Genomic DNA, 14,062 nt, shown 5'->3' with positions numbered 1-14,062 from the left:
ACCACTGCTGCCACTACCACCATCACCACCACTACCACCACCATCACCACCACCATCATTACCTCCACCACCACTACCACCGTACTATTAAGACTATCACCACCACCACCACCACCACCGTACTATTAAGACCAATATCATCACCTCTACTACTACCACCACCGTACTATTAAGACTATCACCACCACCACCACCACCGTGCTATTAAGACATCCACCACTTCTACTACCACCACCATCACCGTGCTATTAAAACCAATATCATCACCTCCACTACCACCACTACTGCCAATTAAGGTAGTTTCCTAAAATCGATATTTTAATTATTAAAATTGATTTGAAACCAAAAATCAAACTATACGTTTGTTTCAAATTAATATATTCAAGTTAAATGTGATGTAAAGTAGGGTTATATTTGTCAAATAACCATCTATAAGATGTCATGTATTTGTTTTTTCTATTTTTACAAGTGCTTATAAGAGGAACTTAAAATAAAAAACAAACCACTTTATAAGACCATCTTATAAGACCCTCTTATAACACATGGTCTTATAAGACCCTCTTATAACTTAACACAAAAAAACAAATAGCCCCTTAGCGACTACTCAGGTTTAATGGGTGTGCTGCCATAATTGTTAATGAGGGCAAAGATGTTTACACGAGGGATTTAATTATACATTGGCATTGTCGGCTAGATTAACGTTAGTCTAGCTAATAATAACTTTGTCAAAACCGTAACTTACACAAAAATTAGGGTCCTATTTTCTACACACCCCAAATTGTGTTGGGCAGACCAGAAAAAAAAAAAACTCAAAATTACAAATTTGCCGTACCACAAAAAAACACGTTTTGTGTTGCGCACCCTCCCTACCCGACTCAAAAACAAAAAAAAACATAAACCGGTTAGAAAAAATAAACCGGTTAGAATCTCTCTCTCTCATCAAAATTGGAGATGAGAAAATGGGGATTCAAGGTCTTGTTACTGTAATTGAAAGGATGAATGGCAAATGGAAGGACTAATTTGAAATTATGAGTATATATATGTTTGTTTGAATTTTTTGTTCATGATCTTAGGTGTTTTCACGAAATGTAAAAACATTATGCTCTGTTTAGTTCAATGCAAGCAAGTGCAAATAGCAAATGAGTTCAATTACATTGTAATGCACGACAAGAAATTACAATGACAATTCACTTCACCTGTTTGGTTATAGTAGTGCAAAAGCACCCTATATTTTTTTTCATCTTCTTCACAAATACATAACTAAATAACCAGATGATTTTCTTCTCTCCATAATTCTAAATTCTAAATACACACTTTAAGATTAAAACAAATCTTTAAATACTGAACAGTTATAGTTTATTTTCATATCTCATCCATAAAAACTACCTAAAATATTTTTTTTCTCAATTTTTTATCTAATTTCGACGGAGATTCAACAAAATTAGTTGATTTGAGTTGGTTTAAATCTTCATAGAGAGGAGAGGAGAAATTGAGATGAAAAAACTAAATTTTTATTTTTCTTACTGGTGGCAGCTACAAAAGAGAAGGAAGTTACCAAAAAAAGCTGAGAGAGAGAGAGAGAGAGAGAGCAAATAGTTACGCTATTTTTTTGGCTGCAACAAGTTGTCTCTTGACCTATTTATACGGTGCACATGAGTGCAATTTCTTTGCATAACTGCCACTTTGCATTAGTGGGCCAAACACCAGTAAACGGGTAGTTAGTGGGAAATGGGTGCAAATGCATCCCATTGCAGTAAACCAAACAGAGCAATTAATCTATTTAGTTCAACTGTTCAATTTCGGGCAATGCCATTTGGAATGTCAACTGTGTCATCTTTAATGGCACCATTGTCATTCTGTTTGATATGCTTTAGAAAGTTGTTTCGGTGCTCGCAGTTCTTTGGTTCATACTCCTTGATGGCTGGGATATTTTCTCTGGAGTTGGCGATGCAAAACTACATTCTAAATCTTGGCTCTGAACAGATGCTGGAGATGAAGCGATATCTTTGTTTGCATCAGAAGAAACAACTTTGCGCTTTCCTCATAACTTTCTTATAGTGTGCAGCCCACTTTAATTTGTTTGGTTTTGGAGCGGCAGTGCGATGTCGTGAGAGGAGATCCACTCGACCCATTAGTGTTGTTCGCAATTATTCGGAATGATTCATCATTAATGTCGTTCTAGCTTCCCTTGGACGACTTCCTTGGGTCGAATGAGTGACTACGCGATTTAGCAGTGTCACTTAAAATACTTCTGTTAGGTTATGGAACCGTCGAGCTTTGCTCCGGTGTCTGACCATGTGTCTTCAGTACGTTTTCACTCAAAGAAGAGGGCGTGCACGCGCTCAATTATAGCCAGGACTAAGGGCGACACTACGCCATCATTTCTTGGAAGTTGGAACGTTAGAAGCGTGCCGCACGCTCCACTATGTCTTGTCAAAGGTGCGCCCGTGCTCCACCTTATTTCGGAATTTCGACAGTTGACGAAATTTTGGCCCAAAGCCCAATTTCTTAACTTTTTCTATATGTACCTATATAAAGGAAATAGATTAGGGTTTTGAGATAACTTTTGAGAGATTCATTTCATGAGAATTGTGAGAGCTCTATTGAGCTAGGGTTTAAGTGAGACTTCTTGTTCTTGATTATAGTTGGCTCTTGTAAACTCTCCAATCTTTACTATAAAAAAAACTCGGCTCTTGTGTGGACGTAGGTAACATTTACTGAACCACCTTAAATCTTGTGTCTCTTTCCATTTACTTCCATATTTATTGTTTGCTATGAATTGTGATGATAAATTAGTGGTTTTGTTTTGTTGAGTTTGTTGTGATAACTACCAAAGTCTTGGGTGAGTGACTTACTTGGTATGATCTCCAAGTTGAAGTCATTTGGGATTGAAAGTAACTAGGTTGATGTGTGTCTTCCTAGTGAAATCTCCCAACAAGTGGTATCAGAGCAAATGTTCTTGAATCATTGTATACAAGGTGTGTGAGAAAAAGACTACACCTTTAGCATTGAAAGCTAAGTGTTTGTAGAAATTCCTTTGAGAGGTTTTCCACCGTTGTTTTGGTTAATTAGAAGTCATGACGACCGATTAAGAAAGCTACAAGATAGAGAAGTTTGATGGTACAAACTTTGACTATTGGAAGATGCAAATTGAGGACATACTCTATCAAAAAGATTTGTATGAACCTTTAATGGGAGAGAAGCCAACGAGTTACAAGCAAAGTGAATGAGATTTGCCAGATAGAAACGCATTGGCTACAATTCGATTGAGTATCTCAAAGTCGGTGGCCTTCAATATTAAAAATGAGAAGACGACGACGTCTCTTATGAAGGCACTCACGTGCATGTATGAGCAACCTTTGGCTACAAACAAGGTCTATTTGATTACCAAGCTCTTCTCCATGAGAATGTCGGAGAATGACTCCTTCAAGGACCACTTAAATGAATTCAACCAAGCGAAAGACCAATTGGAGTCAGTTGAGATTACATTTAGTGATGAAGTGAGAGCGTTGGCGATAATAGGACAAATGTCTCTAAGTTGGAAGACTACGGTTGCGGCTATTAGTGGCTCGACGGGAATGAATAAGTTAAAATTTGACGATGTAGTTAGTATGATACTAGCGGAGGAAATTCAAAAGAGTTCGGATGGAGCCTCGACATCGGGTTCGACTTTAAGTACCGAGAGTGAAGGGATGCAGGTGCACAAGGGTTGTGGTAGACCGAGAAATAGAAGGGGGAGAATGAACTCTCATGCCCCTAGAGATGATAGTATCATTATAAGGTACAATTGTGGTTTGCCTGACCACTATAGTAACTGATGCCAAGCACCAAGGAATGACAACTACAAGAAGCATCAAGAAGTTAATGTAGTTGAAGTGGAAGATGATTCTTTGATATGTTCGATGGAAAATAATAAGGAGTCTTGGGTTTTAGATTCCGTCGCATAATTCCATGTGACCTTAAATAGAGAGTTCTTTGAGAACTACACTAAAGGTGACCTTGGAAAGGTCTTTCTTGGTGATGACCAATCTTGTGCCATTGTTGGCAAAGGTAATGTCCATGTCATGTTGAAAGATAGGACATGGTTATTGAGGAATGTTCGACACGTTTCGGATTTAAGAAAGAATTTGATTTCGGTGGGTCAATTGGCTAGTAAAGGATTTGTTACAATCTTCACGAGGGATACTTGGAAAGTCTCTAAGGGTTCTCTAATAGTCGCTAAAGGCGACAAGGATGGTACTTTCTACATGACTGCACACGGGTGTGGGTCGAATGCTGTGGCAAATGGCAAAGAGGATCCGAATGTTTGGCATTGCAGACTTGGTCACATGAGTGGGAAAGGAATGCAAATCCTTCACTCTACTGGTAAACTCCCGTTAGAGTCGACGAACTTTGACTTTTGCGAGAATTGTATGTTTGAAAAGCAGAGAAGGGTGAGTTTTCAGGAGATGGGTTGAACTCTGAAAGCTAAGAAGCTTGAGTTGATTCATACAGATGTCTGGGGGACAGCTAATGTCTCTTCACTTGGCGGAAAATTATATTTTGTGACTTTCATTGATGACCATACTAGGAAGGTGTGGGTCTATTTCTTGAGACACAAGTCCGAGGTATTGGAAGTGTTCAAGACGTGGAAAACCATGGTTGAGAATGAGACATGCTTTAAGGTGAAGAAATTGATATCAGATAATTGTGGAGAGTATGTTGATCCAGGTTTTGAGAAGTATTGTGCTAACAGTGGCATCAAGATGGAAAAGACTTTGCGAGGAACACCTCACGAGAATGGGGTCGCAAAGTGGATGATATGATTAGAACACTGACAGATAGGGCTAGGTGTATGCGTACACTAGCAAGCTTGCCTAAGCAATTCTGGGCAGAGAGCGTTAGCACAATAGCTTACCTGATCAACCGGGGACCGTAAGTACCTTTAGATTTTAGGATTCCAGAGGAAGTGTAGAGCAGGAAGGATGTGAACCTTTCCCATTTGAGAGTATTTGGGTGTGAGTCCTATGTGCACACTAGTAACCAAGCTAGGAGTAAGCTTGATGTTAAGTGTACCTTCATTGGATATGGCGATGATGATCTTGGTTATCGTTTTTGGGATGACCAAAACCGAAAAATTATTCGAAGCAGAGATGCCTTGTTTAGTGAGACAGTTTTGTACAGGGACAGAAAAGAAGCACAGCCCGTGGAGCCGGTTACATATAGTGGCACTGAGTATGTTGAGTTGGAAGGCTCTGATATGAGTCGTGGTATTGTGGAACTTCCACAGTCAGATGATGATAGTAGTAACTCGGGTGAAGAGACTATGCCACCAAGTCCATCTCCACCTCATGCACTAAGGAGGTTATCCAGGCAAACTGTACCGAGCATGAAGTATCCTCCCTCCACCTATTTATTTACTGATGATGGTAAACCTCATTGCTATGATGCGGCATTGGAGGTTGGTGATACTAGCAAGTGGGAGCTTGTTATGTGTGATGAGACGAAGTCCCTTGTCTCTAGTGTCACTTGGGAGTTGGCCAAAGTACCCAAGGACATAACTTTACATAGCAAATGGGTGTATCGAGTCAAGAAGGAACATGATGGTTCTAAGAGATATATGGAAATTATATTCTTCCCAAATACTTTTTAGTCAGTATTTAGTATTGTTGTAGCGGAATGTTTAAATCTTAAGCAGTCAGATATGAAAATTGCTCACCTCCATTGTGACCATGTTGAGGAGATTTACACACGATAACTGTTGGGTTTGAAAATATGGTGCGCAAGCTGAGAAAGAGCTTACATGGTTTCCAACAAACCCTAGGCGATATATGGTACATGGTTTGCACGCACCCGGATATATCCCATGCAGTGGGTGTTGCTTGGAGGTTTATGGCTAACCTTGGCAAACATCATTGGGAAGCGGTGAAACGGATATTGTGTTATTCATGGAGTACCACAGAGACATGTCTATGTCATGGTAGGGGTGTTGTGAAGATGAAGTTGAAGTGTTCAACTTTGTCGGTCTTCTTGCTTGAAGACCACGTTGGATGAGCCGAGTGTTTCATTAGTAAATTGGATTTGGATTGAGTTGTTACAATTGAGATGTGATGGGCATGTAGAATCTCGAAGGTTCAAAGTGGGAGATTGTTAGGTTATGGAACCGTCGAGCTTTGCTCCGGTGTCTGACCATGTGTCTTCAGTACGTTTTCACTCAGAGAAGAGGGCGTGCACGTGCTCAATTATAGCAAGGACCAAGGGGCGCACACTCTCATGTTACTGGAAGTTGGAAACGTAGAAGGTGTGCACACGCTCCACTATGCCTTGTCAAAGGCGCGCCCGTGCTCCACCTTATTTCGGAATTTCGACAGTTGATGAAATTTCAGCCCAAAGCCCAATTTCTCAACTTTTGAGATAACTTTTGAGAGATTCATTTCATGGGAATTGTGGGAGCTCTATTGAGTTAGGGTTTGAGTGAGGCTTCTTGTTCTTGATTCTAGTTGACTCTTGTAAACTCTCCAATCTTTACTATAAAGGAAACTCGGCTCTTGTGTGCAGGGCCGGCTCAACCCAAAGTGTGTCCTAAGGCGGATTTCATATATGGAGGCCTTTTTTCTCAAAAATTTAATAAAAAAAATTAGTATATAAGCAGTAAGAAACTAAGAATTGAGGCCTATTTTCTAAGTTTGCTTTCCCCAATGATTCGTGTGGAGGCCTATTTTTAAGGAAGGGATTTACATGTTTAGAGTCTTAGTTTTAGAAATTTATTTTGGGTTTTATGATATAATCGAAATTAAAACCTATTTTTAAGGTAAACTTTGGGATTTCCCAACAAATCAGGCAATTTACGAGGCCTTTTTCAAAGTGAGGCCTTAGGCGGTTGCTTTTTTTACATAAAGGACAAGCCGGCACTGCTTGTGTGAACGTAGGTAATATTTACCGAACCACCTTAAATCTTATGTCTCTTTGTATTTACTTCCATATTTATTGTTTGCTATGAATTATGATGATAAATTAGTGGTTTTGCTTTGTTGAGTTTGTTGTGATAACTACCAAAGTCTTGGGTGGGTGACTTTCTTGGTGTGATCTCCAAATTGAAGTCATTTGGGTTTGAAAGTAACTAGATTGAGGTGTGTCTTCCTAGTGAAATCTCCCAACAGCTTTAACCAACCTCTCTAGCTAGTCGTGGTATATATATATATATACCAAACCAAACGGCATGAACTCACCGTTTATTAAGTTTGCAGGAATGGCTTAGGGCGACACCACCAAGTCATTTGGGTTAAGGTAATGCGGCCTAGCTAGGTCGTCTGGCACAAATGGAACTTGCTAACAAAGAACAACCTCCCATGTATTAATCCGAAAATTTGTGTCCACATTACCCAAAAATCTGTATCCCCAAAGGAATTGTCTTCTTCCCCGACCAATTTACTCAGCCACCAAGGAATTAAGTTATGGATTAAATACAACAAATGCAATAAGCAGAATATATTTTGAAGGGTCTTGCACTTATTTAAGAATTTCCCTATCACAAATCGGATACACTCCCATAGATCATCCACACACATATACTTCAGAGTATCAAATTTTAAAGTTTATTTACCTCAAGAACAGTTCACAGACTAACAACCGGAGCTTCATGCCGAAGAAACTAAGAAATTAAAGGCACGTACGATCCAAAATTTCTTGGAGAAGGCTCGAAATAGGCGGTGGCGGGCGGAAAGAGAAGAATGATGAAGAGGAAACTTGTAACTGAAATTTCAAAACGTATATATTCTATGCGTCTTTTAATTAATGTAATTGTGTTTTTTTAAATTGAAATCAACCTTTTTAATTGTGTTTGTTGTTAAGGACTTGACAATTTTAAATCTGTTTTGAAATTGATTGGTGTTTGAGAAGGAAAAGATGTTGGGTCTTTGAGGGTAAAGACAATAAGAGGTTGCAATAGGTTACCAGTGATTGACAAAACTAACTTTAACTTAACGTACATTTTTCAGATTTTAACTTCCCTACTTAATTAATATTAATTAAGAACAGATTGACAAAACCCTAGTTATAGTAATAAAATCGATTAATCGTACTAAATAGCTAGGTCAATATTTGTTTTTTTGATGGTGCTAGGTCAATAAAAACAAATGTAAGTTAACTTGGTTATTTTGTGTACAACAAAATGCACCTTCACGAAAACGATCCGAATAGCATATACTAATCACTATCAAGCAAAGAAACAAAAAATTATGCAACATGGCCTGGGAAGTAAAGAATGCAAACAAGTTGTAAAGCAAATAGTAGTACGAAAATGTTGTTTTTAAACAAATAAGACATACCCCTTCCAACCTGTATAGCATGTCAGTAAACTTAGACAATAAAAAAGAGCTAATAATCAAAACCTATGAGTCTTTGCCAGCTCCAAATAAAAACCTTTTAAACACTGCACCCACTAACAAAGCTGATCAAGTGTGGGTGTGTGCTTGATTCTTAAGATGCGCACCCTTCACACATCGTACAAGTAGAAAATGTCTGCTAAACAAACCCGACAACTCGACCCCAATCCGGGAAAATCGGGACTCTATGTCATTCACACGCTCCAATGGTGGGCCATAGTTTCACATGCCCGCATGTGACAGTTAAAGTGTTAAACAACTTTCGAAATTTCGAAATTGTAATTTAGTGTTTAATTTCGTTATAATTTTAGGGTTTAGTGGTAGGTAGGGTCATGTTGGTGCTCTCTTTTTTTACTATTTTGGACTTATCTTTTGTGGGTCCCACTAATGTACCCCTCTTTAGGTTACATGCAACCATTGGATGCGGAAGCTTTTGAATCAAAGCCATTGATTTGATGGACTTTTAGGGTTTTTAATGACTAAAAGTTGTCAGCTCTTTTTAAAGAGTTTTGGAAAAAAAGGCTGTGTCTAATATTCTTCTTGGGATTGGAGTAAAAAACCTTCTCCATTCTCCTATAAATACTTGTTCCTTTCTTCCCCTCATATACCAACACTCATACAGTCATACATACCAACAACTCTTGTCCATTTTGTTATCTCTTTCTTATGCTGCTGTTGGCTTAGATCTCTCTCTTTTCGGGTGTGTACAAATGATTCTCTTTGTAATCTTCCACAGCTTTCTTGAACTGCATGGTGAATTCATATCCTAATGAAGGGATTCTTTTACATGGTGGGAGGGTTGCTTTTGCGGTTCAATAAAGCTGTGGGAAACTACAGAAAGGATCTGATTAAGATCTTGTGATTGCTGTATCTTGGAATTCACTTTTTTGAGATGTAGATCAGTCTCTATTTTCATGGTGTGTTTGTGTTTTTTCATTTGTCATTTCAAGTTAATTATTTTTGGATATATGCTGATGATGCTTCTGTTGGAGGCTCTGCTTTTCTACAGGTACTTGATTGATGGATCTATAAGATTTATTCAATTTTGTTTGTACTTTCATTTTTTTTAGGTTTGTGTTATAATTCGTGAATACCACTTTAACTTTTTTGCAAAATGCAGGTAGCTTAGTTTAGATTGATTTATAAACATATTTAATTTTGCTGTGCTGGTTCTAGCTTCATTATTATTGACAGATTTATATGTGCTTGTTACTTATCTTTTTAAATCCTTTAGATCTTTCATCTGCTTTTCAATTGTGCTTTTGGTTTCTGTTTGATGTGATTAATTGGTAAATGTTTACAGATCGACAGGTTTTCCTACTTATAAGTTAGCGTTGGTGAAATAATAATTCTTCAGTTATTAAGTGGTCCACGTTTGATATAATTCAGTCTAGCTTAGGGTGGGTGGGCTAGACCGCTAGACTATAGTTTACAGTGTACATACTCGATTTTAATCATGTATTGATCTATGGTATAATGCGTTGAACGATCATGGAGTTCATGGACGAATAAATCTATCGATGTTATTTTTTTTTCGATATAATTTTTCTTGTTGCTTGCATTTATGGTTGGGTATATATAGGAATAATTCACCTTTAAATTGGGTGATGCTAAAGTTTGTGTATATGATTCTCTTTTGAATTGGTTAGTTATTTATGAGGATTGACCTTAACTTCCCTATTTTGTGATGTTGAAAGCTTGAAATACCTCAGATCGATCTTAATATCAATACTAAGTTAATGACCAAATAGGGTTTTTTTTGTACAAGGTCGTCTGCTGGTATATAGACTTTGGAACTAGGTATAAAGGGCACTGTCAAATGATTTTTCTGGTTAATTATATACAAATTATTTTGTGGTTTCTTAGTTATTAATCCTCTCCCAAGGATGAAGCTAGAAAATGCTTTCTATTTAATACAGTTTGCTTATTTTACTTAATAGCTATTATATATGCATCTAACCCCCTTTCTTACGATTCTCTTCCTTTATTCTTGTGAAAGTTTATCTATTATATGTTAGTTTCGGGAAGGATATAAGACTAGTATTTTATCTTATAAATATTAGGTTTACGATACTCTTCTTACCATGAATGCTTCCAAGAAAGCAATGTCCACTGATAGGGATGTCTCTTATTGTTATTTTTGACGAAGAACACTACTTCTTATCGATACCTGTCTTAAGAATAGTAATTTTTATATCTATAAATACATAAGAATCTAACTGAAATATAGTTATATTCATAAGATCATCGTCATTCCATCAAAAAATCTTGAATTATTTTTGTAATATGTAAGCATTGAGTGATAACTGTATTTGTACTTGAAGAAGTGCAGACACTGTAGATGGAAGAAGAAACAGTATAACTGGTCACTTTCAAACAACTGCAGAAGCTTCATATTGGAAGATATTATGGATGCTCAGAATATTCAATTGTGTCCACTTATTTTTTGTGTTGATCATGGTAATCCTTTTGTATGAAGCAATAGTTAACCTTGAGGGGTAGCACAACTGGTTTGGCCTCGGGTTTGCTCTCCAATGGTCACTAGTTTGATTCTCCTCAAGTCCACTGGCGAGGCAGTACCGGTCCAATCAGGGCCCGGGATTAGTCAAGGTGCGCGAAAGCTGGCCCGGACACCCGGTTAGCAAAAAAAACATAGTTGATCTCTAGCTGTATTGCTTTTTGTGTGTGTACTGTGCAGTGCTTGTGTGTTATCAGTAAATTAGTAATTTTGATACAAATTGATGTGTGTTATCAGTAAATTAGTAATTTTGATACAAATTGATGTCACAGGTATCCCAGTATTATATTTCACAGAATCAGTTTTTGGCCAAAGTAATTTTTTTTTTCGATAAAAAATTTACTTTGGCAATTCTTCATGTTGGTGATTGGTGTTAAGAGATTGTTTCTTTCTTTTCATAAAAAAAATTTTACTTTGGCAATTCTTCATTTTGGTGATTGGTGTTAGGAGATTGTTTATGAAAAGAAAGAAACATAGATCCAAATGCCAATAGTATATTGTATGCCAGCATTATTTAGTCAGCAAACAAAAGCACAGCGTATGAATAACACGTCACTTAAAAAATGTCTATAAGCTGACATAGGTATAATATAATGGAATTTATATAACCATTGTCCATGTGAGTAATGTAATGGACTATGTGCAGCTGAGTTGTTAATCCACTTCTTCTATATATCATGTAAGTGGACGAAGCTGCTTTCTTTTCTCTGATATGTAAGGTCACTGTTATCAGGTCCTTGTGTCTTTTTTGCCTTCTTCTTAGAAGGTGGTAGGTATTTTGGGAATTTGATGTAAATGGAGAAACAGCTTCACAGGCATTGAGTGTGTTAAAACTATATTACCACTCAAATGTATGTAAACTGCAAAAGTAAAGAGAGAAAGAACTGCAAGAAGTTAGTGCACATTTAGTACAGACAATTTTTATTGAACTTAGCTGGCTCGCCAAACTGTCCAATTCATGGGCCACACCACTGTTTGGACAAAAACATTTCAATCAGATGATAAGTGCATCACAAAGGATGATAACTATTTCTTGTATGTTTGTAAAGCTACTTTTGGATTGATTTGGTAAATCTGTATATTTTTTTTTTCGATCAGGGTTTGGTAAATCTGTATCAGTAAGCTCATACTATATATTATATATTATGATGTTCATTAGCATTAATATCATCTTCAGCGTTTCCTTATAATCTATCGTTTTCTTCACTACATTGTCCCAATTCATAGGTATTGCGCGCCACAAGTGCCACAGTAGGCCCTAACCTTTTTGTAGGGGGGATTTTCCTCTACTGTACGGATGACACGTGGTTAGGAATAGCATGAAATTATAGACCCTCGGTATGAGATAACTATCGGATCAGTTATGAGGATAAGTTAGCTCATGCTTGTCACGTGACTTTAGTAGTACGTATGAATCACATGATAAACCGTCTCTGAGTTGGAGTGAAGGAAACACAAGAGGACGATTCTCGATGATAAGGAAGGGATCTTAAGAGCATATCTTTGAAGTTACCTCTTAGGGATAACCTTCCATTATAAGAAGGGTTATCAATTGACATAAGATAAGATGGCGATCTAGATTCAAATTTCTAAAGAGAGTGAACTCCTAATAGGAAAGTAAAGTACGTTCGAAGAGGGAAAGGAATTTACGAGCGGTGAAATAAACCCTAACCCTAGGACTCCTAAAGCTTCTCCTATATAAGTCATAAGGATCCACTCCTATGAATTATGCGAAATAGGGTTTGATTCTTCTAGCAACAAGGAGAAACGTAGGCAGCCGCATACCGGTTCAACCCTGATCAAACTATAATCCCATTCCCACTTCACCACAATTCTCCAATCCTGCATCACACGATTCAGTTGAGAATCGTGGGATATTGAGAAAACATTTTTATCCACATCTTTTAGCACCGTCTGTGGGGAACGAAGGTAGTAGGTAATATACGTTCGGTAGACCGATTCAATTTAAACATTTTTCGTTTTTTTTATGTTGTGATGGCAGGAGCTAGGAAGACAAAAGGTGATGCAACCACACCAAGCGGACATGCCGCTTCTAGGGAAGAGGAGCAAGAGATAACAGACAATGGAGAAAACGTCGAATAGTATGATGATGTGGACCTTCCTCCTCAAGACGAAGTAACTGGTGATGATGGCCTAGTCGTTCCAATCGCAGGCACTAACAATGGCACTCAAGGGGAGCGACTGAATGACGAAAATACCACACTCACCACTACAGGGTTAGTTCAGGCAAGTCAAGCAGTCCAAACCCTGGAGCAACAAAGGCCAAACCTCGAAAGAGAAGTACGGTTATTAAGGTACGTAGTTATAACAGTCTGACACAGGGAATGAGCCACACATCGACCTCGTGACAACCTTCTAGAAAATGGCAGGGTCAGGAACCCCAGACGAAAGGATCCAGCCTGCAGAGAACCATCCGAATCAGATCGAATACAACAGTTCAGATGAATACTCGAACTCCGCAGAAGAATCAGAGTTAGCATCTGACCAGGATCGAGATATCGATCCCCAACAGAAGAAGAGAACTCAAAACAAATGAGGCTCAGAAAAAGCAAGCACATGGGAGACCAATAAGAATGGCCTGATCTGAAATATGAACATGATGACTGGAAAGGGGAGAAAGATGCAAGACTCCCTCGTTCAATCATCTATAATGGGGGCAGGGCGATCTCCTTTCTCATCATGGATATTGAAGAAACCCTATCCCCGCAGCTACAGACAACAGAAGTTCATCATTTTCAGCGACAAATCAGATCCAGTGGATCATGTGTTCAAGTACAGAGCCATGTGATATGACCACGGGATATGCTAGGAGTTCAAGGCTTCATTTTCTAGATCTGCCCTGTAGTGGTATCACAGGCTACTAGGAAGGCAAATCAAGTCATCAAAAGAGTTATACAGAACATTCATTGACAGGTAATCGTGTAACAAAAATCAGCTGAAGAGGATCGATGCTCTCTTCAACATCAGGAAAAAGGATGGCGAAACTCTAAGGTCCTACATGTAGCGTTTCATGGAAACCTCAATCTAGATAGAGTCTTGCGATGAGTAGATTGCTATCATTGCCTTTAAGCAAGGGTTGGACGAAAACAATGCTTTGTTTGGATCTCTCTCCAGAAAACCACCCCGTGACCTGGTCAAACTCCTCAACAGGGTCGAGACC

The 14,062-nt window shown here is 38.2% G+C and overlaps 1 long non-coding RNA gene across 1 annotated transcript; it reads left to right on the top strand.

The window, feature by feature from the left end:
* Positions 1-8,862: 8,862 nt before the first annotated feature.
* LOC147507839 (uncharacterized) lies at positions 8,863-11,141 on the top strand. The gene is made up of 2 exons (XR_015217814.1): positions 8,863-9,372; positions 10,696-11,141. It is a non-coding gene; the product is annotated as an uncharacterized LOC147507839 (long non-coding RNA).
* Positions 11,142-14,062: the final 2,921 nt, after the last annotated feature.

The sequence above is a fragment of the Coptis chinensis genome, chromosome 3 (genome assembly GCF_015680905.1).
Source record: "Coptis chinensis isolate HL-2020 chromosome 3, ASM1568090v1, whole genome shotgun sequence".
Lineage (NCBI taxonomy): Eukaryota > Viridiplantae > Streptophyta > Magnoliopsida > Ranunculales > Ranunculaceae > Coptis > Coptis chinensis.
This window is presented reverse-complemented; position numbering and strand designations above follow the sequence as displayed.